The following is a 23,659-nucleotide window of genomic DNA, read 5'->3' as shown; positions in this document are numbered from 1 at the left end:
CGTCCAAGCCCACTCTCCACATTAGCCACCGTGGTGCAAAATAAAAAAGCAACAGTGACATCTGGTGCGTCCTGGCACACGGCAGTACAGTGTGATGAAGAAAAATGATTTTCTAAAGCAAACGCCTAGCTTCCTGTTGGAACATCCTATCACAGGCATGGCTCTGGTAAAGGGCAGAGGCAGAGTGGCCAAAGCCCAGATTTCAGGAATACTCTGAATGAGTAATGTCATATCCGCCCACACCCAGGACATTGTTGGGTGAAACTGGCCCCATCTCTCCTTTCTTCTCTCATTTGTCCACTACCCACTCTCCTTATCTTTCAGCACCAGAGTTCATGTAAGTTCTAATAAACACACACAAACTCTTCAACCACCTACTTTCTCCTCTCTTCTAACACTCACTAATTTTTTTAAAAAAACTTATTTTACATTTTCAATGCATACTTCTTCCTCCCCCTCTTTTTTTCCTCTCTTTATTTCCTTCATTAGAAGAGTCTTCAGGAAAGTAATCAGCGTCCTGGGACTCTACAGTTGCCCCCACAGCACCAATATTCTACTTTACAAAGTGCCTGAAGGAAATACCTTGGCTAAGCAGTTACTGGTCATGGGAAAGAAATTTTTGCCTACAACGGGACCTAAATGAGAAGATTTAAAATAAGACCTGCCAAAATGTTATACAGTTTTCCAGCCTGATTAAGGATCATATTCAGCATCAACTTGTATTTCCCAGGAAATCACTGTAAATGTATCTCTAGCAGCAGTGATTTCCTATTGTCAATGTAACTTTGGCAAGCGGCTACTTCTTGGAATTGGAGTGCTGCTTATTCTTTGGAACTGTCTCAAGAGGAGGTCAGTTGGTAATTTGGATTAATTGGGGGATATAAGTAGAAGCATGGAAATGGTATGTGAAAAGATAATCCAGAACCTGTGATGAACAACTACCCTTTAAAAATGTTAAACATTCAGACTATTAGGCATGCTGCAAGATGAGCAGAGTCAGTCAGATTCCCAAAGGATTATGCCCAGAGACTAAAAGGAAAAGAGTGTATCAACTGCATTTATTAAAGACATTTCCATGTGAAAGAGAAATGAGAAGCAGCTTATATGTGCTTTCTACTTTTAGCTTTACCATATATGACATTCACTTGGCCTATACGGACAAAAAAGGTATAGTTCAATAGGCTATTTACTGAACAAGTGCTTTTTAGAGAGCAATACTATTCTACCTAGACTTTTTAAAATACATGTGAAATGAAAGAATATTTTCTGAATTAAAAAATAAAATCCTATCATGTGTCTTCTAAAAAGAAACAGAGCTTGAGGATAAGACACTTAATACATTGCATTAGTTCTAAGACTATATTTTTATAAATAATGTTTCTTAAAAATTTTTAATGCTTTTAGTTGGCTCTTCTTAACCTAAAACTTTGCTTTTTTTGCATTTTCAGAAGATTTTAGTTTTCTTAGTTTGTTAGTTACACTTGGGAGATTGTTTTCCTTTTTTCCTTTGAACAATACTATCAGAGAGTCTATTTATTCTGTCTTTACTATATCTATAGCTTGTATTAGATTTGGAGACCTCTTTAATTTGGAAGTCAGTTTTTTATTTTTGGGTTTCTTTTCATTGAAAAATACTGAAAAATTTTACTGATTGACTTTTCATAATAAATGTAAGAGCATAACTATTATCTTTATGGTCTTATGGTCATTTGTAGTTTAAAATGTTCTCATTTATAAAATCTCAATTTGATATTGAGGGGCTAACAACCCAGGGAGTGGGGAATTCCCATCCACATTGTTCAGAGGAATGCAAGGTCAGTGATAGGAAGCGACTTGTGCAACAAATTGCAGAGCTGTAGCTTGAATTCTGATTTATTCCAGCTATTTATGTTCTCTATGCTATATGTGCAAGAAACAGCTTGCAGACTGGATCTGTAGAAAAGCATATAGTTTCAGAGAAAGATACCATTCTCGCTGGTCTGTGACTTGAATCAAGCCCTTAAACCATGCTCCCTGGTAAGCATTCTAATTGTCTCTGGTCATTTCTCTCTCCCATTCTCTACAGAAGCTGCCATATACCTTTGCATCTTGATTAAGCTCCTTCCCATAAGCTCCTTTTCCACCTCCCTTGGTAGTTACATTTACATTCTTCTTCACAAAGAAAATAGAAAACCTCAGGTAAGAACTCTCTTGACTTTCCCCCACTAATTTACTAGCATCTATCCAACACTTTCCTTTCTCTCCTTCTCCTGTTACAATGGAAGGGGTGGTCCCCTCTCTTCTGACTTCTCAGAGGCTTTGTCTAACCCTGGACCATGTCTAACTCTAGCCCCTCAAGATCCTTTCATCCACAAGGGAGAATTATACTTTGTTGTCTAATTCCAGGCCACTTGCAGGAGACATATTTAATTGTCATATGTTCACATATAACCTTGTACCTGAAAGCACTTATCACACTATTTTACTTTTCAAAACCACGACTACATTCTCAAATCCATGACTCACAGGTCCAGCCTGTTTACTGTTGTGTCTCCTGTAGCACAATACCTGAGACAGGGGTCGGTCAATGGTTTCTGAATGAACAAACACAATAGCTCGGGTACCCACAAATACACACTCAGGATAACTTGTGATAGGTGTTAAAGCAAAAGGTCAAAAAAAAAAAAAAAAGAAATCTTCAGAGGGGTCAGTAAAGCCTTCATTCAAGGAAGATATGGGCACTTAACGAGGAGCTGTTTGTCCACTGAGAGAGAGAGAGAGAAAGAATTTCAACCAGTGAGAACAGCTTAACACAGAAGGAAAAGCCCATGGTTTGTTGGTGGCCAGCAGGCAAGTAGCCTTGAACAGCTGGGATAAAGGGAGATAAAGAGAAAGGCTGGAGTGATTTTAAGGAGAGCCTTCAAAGCCAGGTAGGGTAGTAGTATACTGACTCAGCAGGTTTCAGACAGACAGACAGACGAACACACACCCCTACCTAAAATCTGTTGTTACTACATGGTAGGAATTCTTATAGAAGTTAGTAAGATAGTTCACCATTCACTAAAATGATATCCTTGGGAAAACAGTACATTTGGTATAAATTTTGAAACCTGCTTATAAATTAGCAAATTCTATCACGTTTTACCATTATCATGAAGGGTTTTTAGAATTTTTGTTTGTTTCATCATCTCATATTTCACTCAATTCATTAAATTCCTGGGTTTATGTTTAAAATAAACTCAAAATATGTTTGAATACTGTGAACAATTTTTAAATTGAATTTCTAGCTAAAAAACTTCACCCTTTAACAGCAGTATGTTAGCTTCACGTTCACCACTGATCCCAAGGGCCTATATTACAGAGTAAATTCTCAATAAATATTTGAGTGGATAACAAGGAAGAGACATAGGGAAGGAGTGAGGGAGGGAAAAACTGAAGGAAGGGAAGGGGAGGGGAGAGGAGGGGAAGGGGGAGCGGAGCGGAAGGGGAGGGAGACAGAGAAGTCTCCTCTGGAATTGAGGATATCTGCCAGTTCTATCACAGAAGATCTGGGTGTGATGAACCCTAATGTGCTTTCATCCCAAAATATACACTGATAACTATACTAGGAGATTCGTCTCTTGGAATGGCCCAAAATGCTTTAAAGCAAGCACAGCTGTGACCTTTCTACCCAGGCCTCTAATGCCAAGAGGTCTTTTTGGCGGGAAGGTCACATTAAACTGTACACTGAAGTCTATGAAAGGGCAGCTCCTGGTGAGAGGGCATTTTTAGTTTCAGAAGGGAAAATAAATACCAATGCAGTTAAGAGAGCACCTTAATCGGTTTTCGTGTCCTAATTCATAACTAAACTATCAATGGTAGGTAATGATTCTTCAGCAAAAAATGGTCTGTTTGGATTGGGTTATGCTGACACAATGTTTCAAGTTATGGGCATATTTGCAAAGATCAGCATTATTTTTCTTGCTAGAACAGATGTTTAAAACTTTTGAGTAAGATACTCTCTCTCCAGAATTTTACGCTTGAGCAACATTTTGCCACATTTCTTACAATCTTTGACCTATTGTAACTTATCTTCTATCTCTATGGGAAAATTATATGTTGTCTAGTTACAGGCCACTAGCAGAAAACACACTTCATTGTTACAACAATGCACAATGTTCTACAAATGATTAATATATCTTAGACTTAAAACCCTTCTATAGCTAGTGTTTTTCTTCTATGACAGAACAATTGGCAGCTTTCCACTCCTCAAAGGAAAGTTGTGAAATACTCTAAAGATAAAAAGGGTTAAAAATAATAAGCCCAGAGGCAAACTATCTTTGTCTCTCTGGCAGAATTATAAATTAGTCAAAGTATTCCCTGCATTAGTCTTACTTCTTTATAAGGCCATAAAAAGAGATTTCCCTCTATGTGAGGGTCTGAATTTATTTATTTATTTATTTTATTATACTTTAAGTTAGAGGGTGCGTGTGCACAACGTGCAGGTTTGATACATAGGCTTACATGGGCCATGTTGGTGTGCCGCACCCATTAACTCATCATTTACACTAGGTATTTCTCCTAATGCTATCCCTCCCCCCTCCCCCCACCCCCCAAAAGAGCCCCGTGTGTGATGTTCCCCACCCTGTGTCCAAGTGTTCTCATTGTTCAATTCCCACCTATGAGTGAGAACATGCGGTGTTTGGTTTTCCATCCTTGTGACAGTTTGCTCAGAATGATGGTTTCCAGCTTCATCCATGACCCTAAAAAGGATATAAACTCATCCTTTTTTATGGCTGCATAGTATTCCATGGTGTAGCCACATTTTCTTAATCCAGTCTAACATTGATGGACATTTGGGTTGGTTCCAAGTCTTTGCTGTTGTGAATAGTGCCACAATAAACATACAGGTGCATGTGTCTTTATAGCAGCATGATTTATAATCCTTTGGGTATATACCCAGTAATGGGATGGCTGGGTCAAATGGTATTTCTAGTTCTAGATCCTTGAGGAATCATCACACTGTCTTCCACAATGGTTGAACTAGTTTACACTCCCACCAACAGTGTAAAAGCATTCCTATATCCCCACAACCTCTCCAGCATCTGTTGTTTCCTGACTTTTTAATGATTGCCATTCTAACTGGCGTGAGATGGTATCTCATTGTGGTTTTGATTTGCATTTCTTTGATGACCCGTGATGATGGGCATTTTTTCATGTGTCTGTTGGCTCCATAAATGTCCTCTTTTGAGAAGTGTCTGTTCATATCCTTTGCCCACTTTTTGATGGGGTTGTTTTTTTCTTGTAAATTTGTTTAAGTTCTTTGTAGATTCTGGATATTAGCCCTTTGTCGGATGGGTAGATTGCAAAAATTTTGTCCCATTCAGGCCGGGCGCGGTGGCTCACGCTTGTAATCCCAGCACTTTGGGAGGCCGAGTCGGGCGGATCACAAGGTCAGGAGATCGAGACCACGGTGAAACCCCGTCTCTACTAAAAATACAAAAAAATTAGCCGGGCGTGGTGGCGGGCGCCTGTAGTCCCAGCTACTCGGAGAGGCTGAGACAGGAGAATGGCGTGAACCCGGGAGGCGGAGCTTGCAGTGAGCCGAGACTGCGCCACTGCACTCCAGCCTGGGTGACAGAGCGAGACTCCGTCTCCAAAAAAAAAAAAAAAAAATTTGTCCCATTCTGTAGGTTGCCTGTTCACTCTGATGGTAGTTTCTTTTGCTGTGCAGAAGCTCTTTAGTTTAATTAGATCACATTTGTCTGTTTTGGCTTTTGTTGCCATCGCTTTTGGTGTTTTACTCATGAAGTCCTTGCCCATGCCTATGTCCTGAATGGTACTGCCTAGGTTTCCTTCTAGGGTTTTTATGGTTTTAGGTCTAACATTTAAGTCTTTAATCTATCTTGTATTAATTTTTGTATAAGGTGTAAGGAAGGGGTTCAGTTTCAGCTTTCTACATATGGCTAGCCAGTTTTCCCAGCACCATTTATTACACAGGGATTCCTTACTCCATTTCTTGTTTTTGTCAGGTTTGTCAAAGATCAGATGGTTCTAGATGTGTGGTGTTATTTCTGAGGCCTCTGTTTTGTTCCACTGGTCTCTATCTCTGTTTTGGTACCAGTACCATGATGTTTTGGTTACTGTAGCCTTGTAGTATAGTTTGAAGTCAGGTAGCGTGATGCCTCCAGCTTTGTTCTTTTGGCTTAGGATTGTTTTGGCAATGCAGGCTCGTTTTTGGTTCCATATGAACTTTAGTTTTTTCCAATTCCGTGAAGAAAGTCACTGGTAGCTTGATGGGGATGGCACTGAATCTATAAATTACCTTGGGCAGTATGGCCATTTTCACTATATTGATTCTTCCTACCCATGAGCATGGAATGTTCTTCCATTTGTTTGTGTCCTCTTTTATTTCGTTGAGCAGTGGTTTGTAGTTCTCCTTGAAGAGGTCCTTCACATCCCTTGTAAGTTGGATTCCTAGGTATTTTATTCTCTTTGTAGCAACTGTGAATGGGAATTCACTCATGATTTGACTCTCTGTTTGTCTGTTATTGGTGTATAGGAATGCTTGTGATTTTTGCACATTGATTTTGTATCCTGAGACTTTGCTGAAATTGCTTATCAGCTTAAGGAGATTTGGGGCTGAGATGATAGTTTTCTAAATATACAATCATGTCATCTGCAAACAGGGACAATTTGACTTCTTCTTTTCCTAATTGAATACGCTTTATTTCTTTCCCTTGCCTGATTGCCCTGGCCAGAACTTCCAACACTATGCTGAATAGGAGTGGTGAGAGAGGGCATCCCTGTCTTGTGCCAGTTTTCAAAGGGAATGCTTCCAGTTTTTGCCCATTCAGTATGATATTGGCTGTGGGTTTGTCATGAATAGCTCTTATTATTTTGAGATACATTCCATCAATACCTAGCTTATTAAGAGTTTTTAGCATGAAGTGCTGTTGAATTTTGTCAAAGGCCTTTTCTGCATCTATTGAGATAATCATGTGGTTTTTGTCATTGGTTCTGTTTATGTGATGGATTAAATTTACTGATTTGCATATGTTGAACAAGTCTTGCATCCCAGGGATGAAGCTGGCTTGAATGTGGTGGATAAGCTTTTTGATGTGCTGCTGGATTCAGTTTGCCAGTATTTTATTGAGGATTTTTGCATCGATGTTCATAAGGGATATTGGTCTAAAATTCTCTTTTTTTGTTGTATCTCTGCCAGGCTTTGATATCAGGATGATGCTGGCCTCATAAAATGAGTTAGGGAGGATTCCCTCTTTTTCTATTGATTGGAATAGTTTCAGAAGGAATGGTACCAGCTTCTGTTGGTACCTCTGGTAGAATTCGGCTGTGAATCCATCTGGTCCTGGAATTTTTTTGGTTGGTAGGCTATTGATTATTGCCTCAATTTCAGAGCCTTTTATTGGTCTATTCAGAGATTCAACTTCTTCCTAGTTTAGTCTTGGGAGGGTGTATGTGTTGAGGAATTTATCCATTTCTTCTAGATTTTCTAGTTTATTTGCATAGATGTGTTTATAGTATTCTCTGATGGTAGTTTGTATTTCTGTGGGATCGGTGGTGATATCCCTTTTATGATTTTTTATTGTATCTGTTTGATTCTTCTCTCTTTTCTTCTTTATTAGTCTTGCTAGCGGTCTATCAATTTTGTTGATCTTTTCAAAAAACAAGCTCCTGGATTCATTGATTTTTTGAAGGGTTTTTTGTGTCTCTATCTCCTTCAGTTCTGCTTTGATCTTAGTTATTTCTTGCCTTCTGATAGCTTTTGAATGTGTTTGCTCTTGCTTCTCTAGTTCTTTTAATTGTGATGTTAGGGTGTTGATTTTAGATCTTTCCTGCTTTCTCTTGTGGCATTTAGTGCTATAAATTTCCCTCCACACAGTGCTTTAAATGTGTCCCAGAGAGTCTGGTACGTTGTGTCTTTGTTCTCATTGGTTTCAAAGAACATCGTTATTTCTGCCTTCATTTCGTTATGTACCCAGTAGTCATTCAGGAGCAGGATGTTCAGTTTCCATGTAGTTGTGTGGTTTTTAGTGAGTTTCTTAATCCTGAGTTCTAATTTGATTGCACTGTGGTCTCAGAGACAGTTTATTGTGATTTGTGTTCTTTTACATTTGCTGAGGAGTACTTTACTTCCAACTATGTGGTCAATTTTGGAATAAGTGTGATGTGGTGCTGAGATGAATATATATTCTGCTGATTTGGGGTGGAGAGTTCTGTAGATGTCTATTAGGTCTGCTTGGTGCAGAGCTGAGTTCAAGTCCTGGATATCCTTGTTAACTTTCTGTCTCATTGATCTGTCTAAAAAGTCTCCCATTATTATTGTGTGGGAGTCTAAGTCTCTTTTTAGGTGTCTAAGAACTTGCTTTATGAATCTGGGTGCTCCTGCATTGGGTGCATATATATTTAGGATAGTTAGTTCTTCTTGTTGAATTGATCCCTTTACCATTATGTAATGGCCTTGTCTCTTTTGATCTTTGTTGTTTTAAAGTCTGTTTTATCAGAGACTAGGATTGCAACCCCTGCTCTTTTTTTTGCTTTCCATTTGCTTGGTAGATCTTCCTCCATCCCTTTATTTTGAGCCTATGTGTGTCTCTGCAGGTGAAATGGGTCTCCTGAATACAGCACACTGATGTATCTTGACTCTTTATCCAATTTGCCAGTCTGTGTCTTTTAATTGTGTCATTTACATTTAAGGTTAATATTGTTATGTGTGAATTTCATCCTGACGTTATGATGTTAGCTGGTTATTTTGCCCGTTAATTGATGCAGTTTCTTCCTAGCATTGATGGTCTTTACAATTTGGCATGTTTTTGCAGTGGCTGGTATCTGTTCCCCCTTTCCATGTTTAGTGCTTCCTTCAGGAGCTCTTGTAAGGCAGGCCTGGTGGTGACAAAATCTCTCAGCATTTGCTTGTCTGTAAAGGATTTTATTTCTCCTTCACTTATGAAGCTTAGTTTCACTGGATATGAAATTCTGGGTTGAAAGTTCTTTTCTTTAAGAATGTTGAATATTGGCCCCCACTCTCTTCTGGCTTGTAGAGTTTTTGCCGAGAGGTCTGCCGTTAGTCTGATGGGCTTCCCTTTGTGGGTAACCCGACCTCTTTGGCTGCCCTGAACATTTTTTCCTTCATTTCAGCCTTGGTGAATCTGACAATTATGTGTCTTGGGGTTACTCTTCTCGAGGAGTATCTTTGTGGTGTTCTCTGTATTTCCTGAATTTGAATGTTAGCCTGTCTTGCTAGGTTGGGGGAAGTTCTCCTGGATAATATCCTGAAGAGTGTTTTCCAACTTGGTTCCATTCTCCCTGTCATTTTCAGGTACACCAATCAAATGTAGATTTGGTCTTTTCACATAGTCCCATATTTCTTGGAGGCTTTGTTCATTTCCTTTCACTCTTTTTTCTCTAAACTTCTCACTTTATTTCATTAATTTGATCTTCAATCACTGATACCCTTTCTTCCACTTGATGGAATCGGCTACTGAAGCTTGTGCATGTGTCACGTAGTTTTCGTACCATGGTTTTTAGTTCCATCAGGTCATTTAAGGACTTCTCTTCACTGTTTATTCTAGTTAGCCATTCGTCTAATCTTTTTTCAAGGTTTTTAGCTTCCTTGCGATGGGTTTGATCATCTTCCTTTAGCTCGGAGAAGTTTGTTATTACTGACCTTCTAAAGCCTACTGTCAGTTCGTCAAAGTCATTCTCCATCTAGCTTTGTCTCGTTGTTGGCGAGGAACTGCAATCCTTTGGAGGAGAAGAGGCACTCTGGTTTTTAGAATTTTCAGCTTTTCTGCTCTGGTTTCTCCCCATCTTTGTGGTTTTATCTACCTTTGGTCTTTGATGTTAGTGACCTACAGATGGGGTTTTGTTGTGGATGTCCTTTTTGTTGATGTTGATGCTATTCCTTTCTGCTTGTTAGTTTTCCTTCTAACAGGTCCCTCAGCAGCAGGTCTGTTGGAGTTTGCTGGAGGTCCACTCCAGACCCTGTTTGCCTGGGTTATCACCAGTGGAGGCTCCAGAAAAGCAAATATTGCAGAACAGCAAATATTGCTGCCTGATCCTTCCTCTGGAAGCTTTGTTCCAGAGGGGCACCCACCTGTATGAGGTGTCAGTCAGTCCCAGTAGGTATCTCCCCAGTTAGGCTACATGGGGGTCAGGGACCCACTTGAGGAGGCAGTCTGTCCATTCTCAGAGCTCAAACGCTGTGCAGGGAGAACCACTGCTCTCTTCAGAGCTGTCTGACAGGGATGTTTAAGTCTGCAGAAGTTTCTGCTGCCTTTTGTTCAGCTATGCCCTGGCCCCAGAGGTGGAGTCAACAGAGGCAGCAGGCCTTGCTGAGCTGCAGTGGGCTCTGCCCAGTTCAAGCTTCCCTGGCTGCTTTGTTTACCTCAAGCCTCAGTGATGGGGTATACCCCTCCCTCTGCCAGGCTGCTGCCTCACAGGTCGATCTCAGACTGCTGCACTAGCAGTGAGCAAGACTCCTTGGGCGTGGGACCCGCCGAGTCAGGCATGGGATATAATCTCCTGGTATGCCATTTGCTAAGACCATTGGAAAAGCGCAGTATTTCTGTGGGGATGTTCCGTTTTCTCCAGGTACAGTCTGTCATGGCTTCCCTTGGCTAGGAAAGGGAAATCACCTGACCCCTTGTGCTTCCCGGGTGAGGCAACGCCCCACCCTGCTTTGGCTCGCCCTCTATGGGCTGCACCCACTGTCCAACCAGTCCTAATAAGATGAACCAGGTACCTCAGTTGGAAATGCAGAAATCACCCGTCTTCTGCATCAATCACGCTGGGAGCTGCAGATTGGAGCTCTTCCTATTCGACCATCGTGGAACAGACCCCTGAGGGTCTGAATTTAAATGACACTTTCTCAATCAGGCCTGCCCTGAATACCCTATTTAATCTACAAAACCCACACTCCACCTCCTCCTAGGCAGATGTCATCCCCCAAGTCTGCTCTACTTTTTCCTTCCTCCACAGACTTAGATAACCTTCTCACCAGGTTCACTGTCTAGTCTCCATTAGAATGTAAGCTCCATGAGGGCAGAGATCTTTGTCCGCTCTGTTCACTGACATATCTCAAGTGCCAAGAACAGTATCTGGCACATACTGGGAGAACAATGAGTATTCATTGAATTGAATTGGTTATTCTTAAATCCTTTTTGAACTAAGGTGACATAAAGTCTTTCAAAAATGGTCATAGTTTATAAACTATCATATCAAATAACAATGGATTATTGTCCAGATTATGGTATATGAGATGACTGAAAACATCGCTAAAATCCCAGGAGTGATTATACAAGTATAAATACGAGTATAAAAGTGTTTCTGTAAAGAAGCTTAAGAGAACTCAAACCAAATGATCAATTCCCTTTAGAGTAGACACCTATGGAAGCGATGCATTTGTCCAAATATGTCTAAAACTTTCTCTACAAATTCCTTTCAGAGTGGAAAAAAATATAGGGCTCTAAGGGTCACACAGTTCAATCTGTTATTGACATAAACACTGAAGACTGGCCAGGCATAGTGGTTCATGCCTGTAATCCGAGCAATTTGGGAGGCTGAGGCGGGCAGATCACTTGAGCTCAGCAGATCAAGACCAGCCTGGCCAACATGGCGAAACCTTGTCTCTATTTAAACAGAAGAAAACACTGGTGACTAACCATCCCCCGTGCTCTCGCTGGGCTACTTCCAGTAATACAGCAAATCATCTTTGGTGAGTTAATTTGATTTGGGCACACAGCCAAAAATCATTTGAAGGAGAGCATTTTTGAAAACAGGAATTTAAAAGGTTGAGAAAAAAATTTAATTTAAAAAACGGATGATCAATTCAAAAGCATTTAGAGAAATAAATACATTTATATATTTATTCTATATCAATAAACTGAAATAAGAGGAAAGATGACTTGTTATCAGAAATAAAAGTTGATAAATATGAAACATTTTCTATGCTTTTCTGTAAGAAAGAAGAAATGTAGACAAAATTATGTTTGAACTATTTAAAGAATTTTTCAAAACTTTTCAAACTATAGAGGACAAGGGAGTATGGGATGTAGTAAACCAAAAAAAACTTAAATCTCATTCCATGTTAGACTACAATATACTTTAATTTACAGTTTAGGATAAAGGAAAGTGATCTTTGTGGTAGATGAACTCCAGGATACCTACAGACACTAGATTTAATAATTATGGCTCTTCTATTTTACCTGCATTTTACAGAAATATTTTTCAAAAAAGTAAATGATGGTTGAATTTCCCAAACAACAAATAACATTTTAAAGATTTTTAAATGTTCTTTTTTGTTACACATACTGCCCATAAGATCCTTCCCTGCCCCCACTCCGCCCACCAAATACACACAAACACACACTCACAAATACTATATACCTTCCTCTGTGAGATGATATTGAGAGAAACACTGGAGTAGGGGGAGAATAAAAGTGAAACCTAAGCTAAACTTCATGTAGAATTTTACTGTCCTGGAAATTCCTTATGCAATTGTTATTCTAGTCAGTGCAGCTGTTTTTATCTGCTGGCAATACTAAAGCAATCATAATTTGTAGTGCGTCCCCAAATGGCTTTTTTAAATAAGAACATGTGTGGGAAATAAAATATTTTCATTGATACAGACCATGGAAACTGAATTCAAGCAGACACTAGGATAAAGAGATGACTCCTAAATACAAGATCCTTGCCTTAGTTTGGCATTTAAATTGTCAATTCCTTTCTTATCTACTTTGTAACAGTTTTAGTATCAAATATGGCATTTGAATACAACAAGCTCAATAAATGTTTGAGCACAGGCAGACCTCTATGGTAAAAATGTCACCAAATTACTTGGCATCAAAATTCTACTATACTTCTATATATAAATGATAATGTATGATTAAAATATCATAGTTAAATATTATTTAGCTAAAAATGTTCCATGTACTGTTTTAGGTCCTAGAAATGCAATAGTGAGAAAAATCAGATGTGGTCCCTACCCTTGTGAACCCAGCAGGAAAAAGATGTTAGTCAAATCTACATATCAAAATTGCAAACTGGGATTCATGGTATGAGTTGAGCTACAGGGGAGAATGGGGCTGGGGAAGTATCCCAAAAACTCTCCTCAGGAAGTGACTAAAAGGACAGAATAGTGTGAAGGAGTTGAGGAAAAATTATTCCAGCAAATGCTCATGAAACACCTTATGAAAAACTAAAGTCTACACAAATGTTTATGTTATGGTGATGCTTATAATTCGAATAATAAGAAACGGAGAAAACAGTGATCTAATATCAAATGACAGATACCATGCAACATTCCTTTAAAATCAGAGTAATTAAGCCTCTTTCCCATTTACATATGGATATAAATTGTGGAGTCTAACTCAGTCTCCTCCTTCTTATATAATAGCTAGAACCACTGAAGGGGTTTGATGACATCCCTCTTAAATGTATACACTTTAAGTAAATATAAATTGCCTGAAGTTCTCATACTTCTCTTTCTTGTATATAGCAGACACCCAAAATCAACATTATAAGATTAAAATAAAATTTTCCATGGCAAAATTTGATATTGTATAGCAAATAATCATAATACTGATGAAGATAAGACTGGTTTATTTTTAAACAACTACAGGTTAAGGGGTGTTATTGTAATTTTACTTATGAAACAAATAAGGCTCAAAAAAGTAAATGTTTCAAGGTCATACTGCTAAAATAGAGTCAATTTATGCACCTAACTCCATCTAACTCCTAAATTCCTGCCCTAGTCACCACATTCATGACAATGCTATATTCCTGACAAAAAAATCACTTCAGAAATAATCTGTGCTTCAAACTTGGGAGTCACTTTCAAACATTTCAAGAAACAATGCCAAATTAAAAGTTTAGACACAGTTTTCTTTTCCTACATTTTTCTCTTTCTTCTTCTTTCTTTTTTTTTTTTTTGAGACGGGAGTCTGGCTCTGTCACCCAGGCTGGAGTGCAGTGGTGCAATCTCGGCTCACCGCAAGCTCCACCTCCCGGGTTCACGCCATTCTCCTGCCTCAGCCTCTCCGAGTAGCTGGGACTACAGGCGCCCGCCACCACGCCCGGCTAATTTTCTGTATTTTTAGTAGAGACGGGGTTTCATCGTGGTCTCGATCTCCTGACCTCGTGATCCGCCTGCCTCGGCCTCCCAAAGTGCTGGGATTACAAGCGTGAGCCACCGCGCCTGGCTTCTTTCTTAAAAGTATAATTTTGTTTATTTTTTAGCCTTTTATTCAATGGGAACTTGATTTCTATGAAGCTTTCTAATATAAACATTAAAATATTTGACTTTCTTGTACTTGATCAGCAAAGACTCACAGCTGCACACATTGTAGACCCTGGTACTCTTGAATTATCTAAATATCCACAAAATTTGACAGAAGTTAGAAGCATGAAGCAAGGTATAGATAGTACATTTCATTGATTCTAAAATCCCTTCAATTCTAAGAGACACCAAACCTTCCAGGTGAACATGACACATGGCTAAGAAGCCTTTGTTAATAAGGCATATTCCTATTTTTAAAATGTTAAAATATGAGAAAATATGGGTCTTAGAATTTAGAGAAATAGCAGCAAAAAGGCTCTAACACAGTTCCTTGTCTGTGGTGGCTTCTCAATCCTCCCCACTGTTCTACATCAAGAAAGGCTGATTTGGGTCCTCAATCACTAGGGCAAGGAAGATCATCAAACCCACACTTTCTGAAAATTCACTGAAAATTAAATCACGTCAGAATGTTTTCTTTATATTGTTTCTCCTGAAGTTGTTCCCCATTTAATAAAAGAATAAAGACTTACAGGAATAATTCTGTGATTAAGAAAATAAGCTTGGTGCATTTAGCTTCTAAAATGTAACTTAAAAAGAATTCAAATGATCTTTGCCCTGACAAATGTGACTCCCTACACATGTGCTATAAGGCTAGAACACTGTTCTAAAAAGGGATAATATTCTGTTCTTCAGCTGCCAAACTTTTTCATAGCACTATACAAACAGTGACCAAAAATCTTAAGAGATGAGATTCAGTTTCGAAAGTAACTTGATAAAACAAAGGTATTTTAAATGTTATATTCATCATTTTATTTCTAAATACATGCATTTTATATGTCCAAGTTTTTATGTTGACACTTTAAAAATAATTAAAGCAGACAAGATGATGATACACAACTTAAAAAATAAATTCTGGCTTTTGAAGTTTTCATTTAAAAATAATTTAAGTATTCTTTAAGTTCTTTACAGGCCATGATACCATACAGTAATCAGTTTAATTTCAGAGCATACTTATCACTAAACTAGCTAAATTTAGGCTATACGTGAAAATGCATAGTCTCCCAATCTTCATGTGTTCTTTTTATTTTTAAAGTTGAGGCTGGATGTGGTGGCTCAAGTCTGTAATCCCAGCACTTTGGGAGGCCGAGGCAGGTAGATTGCTTGAGCTAGGAGTTTGAGACCAGCCTAGGCAATATAGTGAGACCCTGTCTTTACAAAAAATACAGAAATTAGCCAGGTGTGGTGCACATGGCCGTGGTCCCTATTTGGGTGGCTGAGGTGTGAGGATCGCTTGAGCCTGGGAGGTGAAGGTTGCCGTGAACAGAGATTGCACACCGTACTCCAGCCTGGGTCACAGAGTGAAACCCTGTCTCAATAAATAAATAATGAAATAAACAAAATTAAAGTCGAGGTCTCACTCTGACACCAGCCTAGAGTAGAGTGACACTATGATAGCTCAGTGCAGTCTCACACTCCTGAGCTCAAGTGATTCTCCTGCCTCAGCCTCCTGAGTAGCTGGGACTACAGGCATGCATCACTGTACTTGGCTACTTAAAAAAATATTTATTTTGGTAGACATGGGGTCTCACTATGTTGCCCAGGCTGGTCTCAATCTCCTGGCCTCAAGTGATTCGCTGACCTCAGCCTCCCAAGGAGCTGGGATTACAAGTGTCAGCCATCATGCCTGGCCATGTGTTTCTTTTTAAATGAATAATATAATACACTCCAGACTTACACTGAAAGTGCTATACATATGAAATCACTTTGGGTTGGGTTGTGAAATTTGTTCACATTAATTTCTAATAACATATAGGACTTCATAAATGGCATCTATGGTGAATGTCCAATAAAACTGGAAAAGTAAGACAGACACTATCAGCTTTCTGGATTTATGAGATAACAGAACCAGACTTCTCCCTCTTAGAAACGGAGGCCCAAGGTCACACACAATACAAGGCACAGGGGAGACCTGAAATTATTTCCTGGCTCCTAATCCAGTGTTCCACCATTTGGCTACTGTGCTTTGGAAAAAGTAGCCAGTTTTTATTGGTTCCTAAAATATCTGGGTCCAAAATTCATCCAATTGTTTTACTGTTCTGTCCTTTATAGTGAAATAGAACCTCTCTCATTAATATGTGATAGAGGAAACTGAGTTAATTCTCCCACAGTGTTGAGGAACTTGTAAAAAAATACATTGTCTTTCAAATACAAAGTTTGTTAGAGAGGTGAACAGGGTTATAAATGAAGTTTGTAGTTATTTAAAAGACATGAAATATCCAAAGTAGGATTTAAAAAAATGTTTATTTCATTAGCAACATGTTTATCAGTAGACCCAACTGCTGCCAAGGAACAACTAAGATTCGCTGTGCTAAAAAAAAAATAGAGGCCTAAAATACCTACAAATCAACCACCATTCTGTGATATGGTTTATTTTTGTCTTTTAAATGTCTCTACAACCCTGAGAGGAGTGCATTTATTCAACTAAGACCTCTATGCCCAGCCCACTGCTGAACTCTGGATAGTCTTTGCTTACAAGGAGTACTAAGCAGAGGCTTAAAGTCAAAAAGACTTTAAGAAATCTAAAATGATTATTTCAAGATAACTCATAAGCTTCTAGGAAGAGCAAGAGCCTCATTGCTAAAACTTTAGCCAGCAAGAAAAATATATACTGTTTTACTGAAATTTGGAATCTTGAGTTCCAGCAGTATCACTTACCAGCTGGTAACTTTAATAGCCCCAGAACCTTTGGAGCTTCACCATCTATAAAAGTGGGATTACACCTACTACATAAGCTGCTATCTTCCTAAAAGAAGGGATGACATGGTCATCGTGAATAAACTACTACAGTGAGGCACTATAAGTTCTGCCAAAACTATGTCAACCCATGCAAGCAAGATTAGCTGAAAAGTCAAAGGCATGACCAGCAATTCCTTTTGCAGGTGACATGTAAAGACCATCACTGACATAATGTATTGGTGCTGGGCTTATTCTCTAACAGAGAATTTTCCTTTCTTGTTAACTCCATTAATCGGTTCCTTGACATCCACTCCTTTTTCCCCCATATGGGTCTTCTTTAACCTACTGAATCTATCAAAATATAAACAATCATTAACAAGAAAGATTTAAACAGCATGTATTACTTATTTATTTATTTTTATTTTTTTGAGATGGAGTCTTACCCTGTCGCCTAAGCTAGAGTGCAGTGGCACAACCTTAGCTCACTGCAACCTCTACCTCCCAGGTTTAAGTGATTCTTCTGCCTCAGCCTCCCAAGTAGCTGGGACTACAGGCATGTGCCACCATGCCAGGCTAATTTTTTGTATTTTTAGTAGAGATGGGGTTTCACCATGTTAGCCAGGATGGTCTTGATCGCCTGACCTCGTGATCCGCCCGCCTCAGCCTCCCAAAGTGCTGAGATTACAGGCGTGAGCCACCGTGCCCTGCCTAAGCAGCATTTATTAATAGGACAAAGTCCTTATTTATTTGTTAAGTCATAATTCAGGTAAAATTTTCCTGGAAACTAAGCTCCATATAACAATGAAGCTATCCTCATCAGAGCCTTTTTCACATTGTACGAAAGTTAGCTGCATCCATGAAAAATTTTTATTAAGTCCTAAGCAAAAGTAACTGATCTTGTTTTTCTTGTTTTCCAAATCCCTAAAGTTCAGCAGAGTTCCTAGCACAGAGTAAGGAGGGGATTAAAATGCAACTGAAATGTTGCGTCTTGGATGAAAGTTTATCCTTGCTAATTCAATAAGAAAGGAAATTACTTTGACTATTATATCCATTTACAACTGAAAAATATACACAGATATTCCTGAATCTAGTCACAGATGGAGTAAAAGCTTCTACCATCTGGTTTATAGGTGAAATTACTTAATTGCATGTATAATTAGACTATGCACTTGTCCAAAAGATAAACATTTCCTATTTTAGAGAAAAAAAATGCAAAATTAAATTAGTTATAATCTTCAATCCTTTTGCACTGGACTTCTATACCATACTACCTCATTTCCTAAAATACAGCATCAAAAATTAAAACACAGTTCACTAAACAAAAGGGTTTTTATGGCATAACTAATTACTTTTGCTAAATATATACCTCAGAGTTAATTATACTGGCTGTGGGGAAGGGTTTCACTTAAAAGACATAAAAAATTAAAACGTATGGTAAGGAATACGAAATTTAAACAGTGACAACAAAGATATGCCCCTGGAAATAGCAAACACCTCCAAAGCAAATGTTCCTAAGGAACATCCTCTCGTCCAAACCGCTTGTGTTAGGTTTATTTTTATAGGCTGTTGCTAACACAATAGCATGCTTAGAAATGTTGGAACCTGTCAAACAGTGGAACCAATTTTAAAAAACACTGTACTAAATAAATACTTTGGTAGATGCCAAAGCAGATTATCTCTAAGGAAAGATTTTAAAATTGCAGTAATGATGGCAATACTAGACAAGCAAACAAAACATAAAATTTTACTAACACCGAAATAAATCATTTATAGTAGAGGAAGCTAATTAAAGATGACTTTATATGTAAAATAACAGTATTCAAGTAATACATTTGCTTAGAAAAGATACTTTAAAACAGTTATTTCCTTGATTATAGTTTACAAATATCTAAAATCAGTATGTCCCTCATTTTCTATTATTAACTATAATTGTTTAGTTTTTTATTTTTGTCTCACACAATTAGATAAACGATAGTGCCACTTACTGATATGTGGAAAAATAAACAGGTTTGGGGTGCAGAGATCAGAAGTTCATTTTTGGACACGTTAAGTTTGAGGTTTCTATGAAGCACCCAAGGAGAGATTTCAGAGAGGTGTTTGGATATACGAGTATGGGACTGAAAATGTAAAAACAAATGAATGAATGAGTAACAGCGCAATGCTTTAGAGTACTGTAGACACCAGAGTCTGTGTGGTTTTGCATCCTAGCTCTGCTATTTAGCAGCTGTTGACCTTAACAAGTTATCTCTGTGCCTCAGTTTACTTATATCTAAAATGGGGATAAGTAGGTTAATGTGAGAAGTAAATAAATATTTTTAAAACTTATAATTTTGCTTGTTATAAATTTTGACTTATTATTCCCATCAGTAGCAGCAGCAGCTGTTACAGATGATATTTAGTCTTTGGAGGGGATAGGGTATCTAAGGAGAGTGGAAAGAAGATCCCAAGTTCAAGCCTTGACTAACCCCCAAATTAGAGATCAGGAAAACAATAAAGGGAACTTAATTGTTCCCTGCTTGTGATGTAGGAAAAATTAGGTCAGGACAGTGTCATGGAAGCCAAAAGAGGAGAATCTGTCAAGAAGGCCCCAACACTTGGTAGCATACAGACTTGCATCTAGCTAGCTGGTGTAGTAGAGCAGCAATAATTCCCTAATGTTGATGGCTCTCCAAGTTTAGGTCCAGCTACAGGCCCAAAAAGGAAGACATTTTTTGGGCACATGCCCCTGAGGAACTTCTTCCTGGTGTTGCAGCATCCCTTTCACAGTCATTATTTTTTGACTTCTAAGTCTATTTCAACAAATAAAAATAAAAGTACTCCTTTAAATAGAGAGTGTCTTCATTCAAACCAGGAAGCACTGCTATATAGGGGAAAGTAATTCTTAAATATATTCAGAGTAATTCTATTCTTGAATGTCTAGGGGAAAAGAAAGGGCTTTGTGTAGAGAGAGCCTAAGTAGAGAAAACAGTACTGTCAAATACATTTACATGGTCAGTATTCAGAGTCTCCAACAACATTAAAGGAATAGAGTGTGTTATATTCACAAGTAGAGTGTCTCCCTAAGTGAGATTCCAGAAATAAGCTACCATTCTAATCTCCTCTGTTTAATACTTTGGAAAGCACAGAGATGAAAATGCAGCACGTCCTTACTGAAAGATCCTATGTTAGTGGGTAGGTAGTATTTGGTTAAAACAAACAACTTTGGAAAATAGAAACCATACCCACTCAGTTTATGTATAAAATGCGTATATGCATTTTTTAGAAGGCTTAAACTAATGTTTGAAAGATTTTTTTCAACAGCACTGAAATGCCAGTTTCATTTTCCAGAAGACATTAGTGAATAATTTTATAGTTAATACTAAATGATGATAACAAGAAGGTTCCAGACTCTAGTTTTGGGTGTGAACAATTGCTGAGTTTTGTTCCATTTCATGCATATTTGACCTGGGTCAGCTTTATCACGAGGAAGGGGCAAGGAGGAGGTTTTTGCTAGTAGATAATTGAAAACCATGCAAACTCATTGCCATTAACAAGGTGCAGCCAAAACTGACACTATTCATGGGCATAAATCCTATGTATCCACAATACTGATATACAATAGAATTGCTTCCTATGATATTTTGTTATTTATATATGCTGCAGGTTTCCATCAAGGTAGAAATGTTATCTTCTGTTTATGAAAATGAAAGATCTCTTTGATAAGGTTCAGATAGCAAAGGAACAAATAAGTCAGAGGCTGCACAAGTGTAGCAACCCCATCCCCCTGAGAAAAGCTGTGGGGATGGTTCTTGTAGGCACACTGATGGCAATACATTTCCTCAATTGTAGGATTCATAAAAGTTTCACATTTTTGACAGTATGCATCTCAAAATTGATTTTGTATGTACAGTTATAATATTTCTCATATTATTACCCAGCTGTTTTAAAGAAGGAGGTAGCTCTGTAGGCAATAATATAAAATCAGCGCCAGATATATTAATTTTAAAAAGTACAGAACAATGTGTGTACCATTCTATCATTTACATTTACATACTTTTTTTTTGAAGGATAGATACTTATAAATTGTTATATGCATATTTTATTTCTAGAAGGAATCACAAAGAATAGGTAAGGGCTACATGAAAGGGGAGGAAGCAGAGGTAGGCAGAGGCCTATTTTTCATTGTATACCCTTTTCATCTTTTGATTGTTTATGTTTTACTTATTTAAAAGTATAGTAATTGACTTTCAAAAGAAAAGACCAATACTACATATTGTTATAGATACCTGCATATGAAGTCAACATATAAAAACTTTTTTTTTTTTTTTTGTCTCCAACCTTGTGAGCCAAGATTATCACATAATCTTGGCTCACTGCAACCTCCGCCTCCTGGGTTCAAGCAATTCTCCTGCCTCAGCCTCCCGAGTAGCTGGGACTACAGGCACACGCCACCATACCCGGCTAATTTTTGTATTTTTAGTAGAGATGGGTTTCACCATATTGGTCAGGCTGTTCTCAAACTCCTGACCTCTGGTGATCCACCTGCCTCAGCCTTCCAAAGTCCTGGAATTACAGGTGTGAGCCACCGTGCCCAGCCTAAAACCTCTTATAGTAGGGCAAGGTGTGGCGGTATGCTCACACAATGAATTACACTATTCAGCAATAAAAAAGAAACAGACTATTGATACATGCAACATCACAATGGCTCTTTAAAATATTATGCTGAGTAAGAGAACCTTTGTACAAAATAGGGCATACTTTATCATTCAATTTACATAAAGTCCTAGAATAGGCTAAATAAATCTATCACAGAAAACAATCACAATTGTGGCTGCCAGGGAAGGGAGGTTATATGAAGGGGTGGGGGTTGCCTAGGAAAGGGCATGAGATAACTTTCTGGGGTGGCAATTATGTTCTATGTTTTGATAGGTGTCTCGGCTACATAGGTATATACAGTTGTCAAAACTCAATAAACGTTCACTTAAGACATGTACATTTTATTGTAAATGAATTTTGCCTCAAATGAGAAAATAATTCGTAAGCAAATTTTGAACACTACCTAATGATATGCATTCTGGAGTATTTGGTATTTAGTATTAAGTGTCTAAATGTCTGAAATTTACTTTGAAATTGATCAGAATAAAAAAGACGGGTTGATGGACAGATGAACATCATGATATGTGACAAAACAAGTGTAGTTACATGTTAATGGTAATATCCAGGTGGCAGGGATATAGGTGTTCACTATGAAATCCTTTTAGTTTTCTGTATGTTTGAAAATTTTCAAAACAAAATGTTGAAAATAGCTTTGAAAATACTTCTAGTTAAGTTTTTCTTTAAAATGCATGCATTGTACATAGCAGCATCTCTTTGTCAATACATATTGGTCTACCTCATACATACTAAGCATAGTGAGTTTAATGAGGTGTTTATAAATATTATATTAAATTTCTAGAACCATCATGGAAGAGATTATGGTTAAAATATGTAAAGGAAATACTGAATGTACATCTTGATTTGCAATATGAAACCATACCACATGTAAGTTTGGCTTCTTACAACAGTTCAATGCCTCTCCCATGACCTACTCTAAGCCAGTTCACTCTATTCCCAAAAAGAAATGTTGGCAGCACTACATTACATTCATAAGGACAGTGAGTGAAGATCCCAAAGGGTAGGAAAGCCACTGCACACATCACACATCTCTCTTTTCTCTCTTCTTTCTCTTAGTGGACATAAAGTAAGCCCCACTCACCACAGCTTCCTCCTCCCCTTCCCCACACTGCTTTACTCTTCATACCAGCTGGTGTGGTGAGCCCAAGAAAGGGAACGAATCTGTTTTCTCTTGCAGATGCTCTGCGTCTTGCTTAGATGCTGCTAGGTGTACATTACATCAGCCTACTTCAAAGGGTCATTAGATCCAAGACTGAGGTTTATGCTGGGAGGGAATGCTGGGGCTCTGGCCTTTAGTGCAGCAAGAGGAATCTGTGGTTCGGCCTAGCTTACCCGGATACTACAATGGGTTATGGTCACAGCTCCAGCTGGAAGTCAAGCTTTTCTTTCCCTGTGTGACTTGCTCTGCTATAGCGCCTGTGTTTCTGTGCGCATGTGGGCATCCATCACTCAGGGGCATCAAAACAAGGAATAGCAGCAGTGTAGGTTGGAATTGGGTTATTTCTGGAAGTCTAGATCAAATACCCACTGGCAGCATCCTGACACTGCAGATTTTCAATGTAAACCACTTATCTTCTTTTCCCGCTCAACTATATGTTGAGCACATATTTTCAAATAAATATATATGGATTTATCTACCCCATGCTTTCTAATCTTTAAGTACCAGTTGATGAGTATCCTGGCCCAGTGATGTAGTAAGATCTGCTGTAATAGATCAAGGACTATAGGATCTATCATCTTCCCTCAACAGAACACCCACAATGTAAAGGCTCTAAACTAGGGTATCAGGGCCTTGTAACAAGTCACAATACTTTTACTGTGTGACATTCTATATTTTCTGTATATGTGCATTACTACAATAAGCCAAAAAGTGACGTAGTCCATCTGTATTTGGTGTACAGGATGCCAAAAACCATAGCTTATTGGATTATTTGTTTTCCTGATGAATTCAATTACTAGATGTTTTGCATTATAAAAAATATATTCCAGTTCCCTGTTTATATTATAGAATAA

At 38.3% G+C, this 23,659-nt stretch overlaps 1 protein-coding gene across 7 annotated transcripts in view; it reads right to left on the bottom strand.

Annotated features, from left to right (window-relative positions):
• SEC24D (SEC24 homolog D, COPII coat complex component) overlaps positions 1-23,659 on the bottom strand; it is a 115,634-nt gene that overhangs the window by 50,763 nt on the left and 41,212 nt on the right. The window lies entirely within an intron of this gene.

The sequence above is a fragment of the Symphalangus syndactylus genome, chromosome 4 (genome assembly GCF_028878055.3).
Source record: "Symphalangus syndactylus isolate Jambi chromosome 4, NHGRI_mSymSyn1-v2.1_pri, whole genome shotgun sequence".
Taxonomy (NCBI): domain Eukaryota; kingdom Metazoa; phylum Chordata; class Mammalia; order Primates; family Hylobatidae; genus Symphalangus; species Symphalangus syndactylus.
This window is presented reverse-complemented; position numbering and strand designations above follow the sequence as displayed.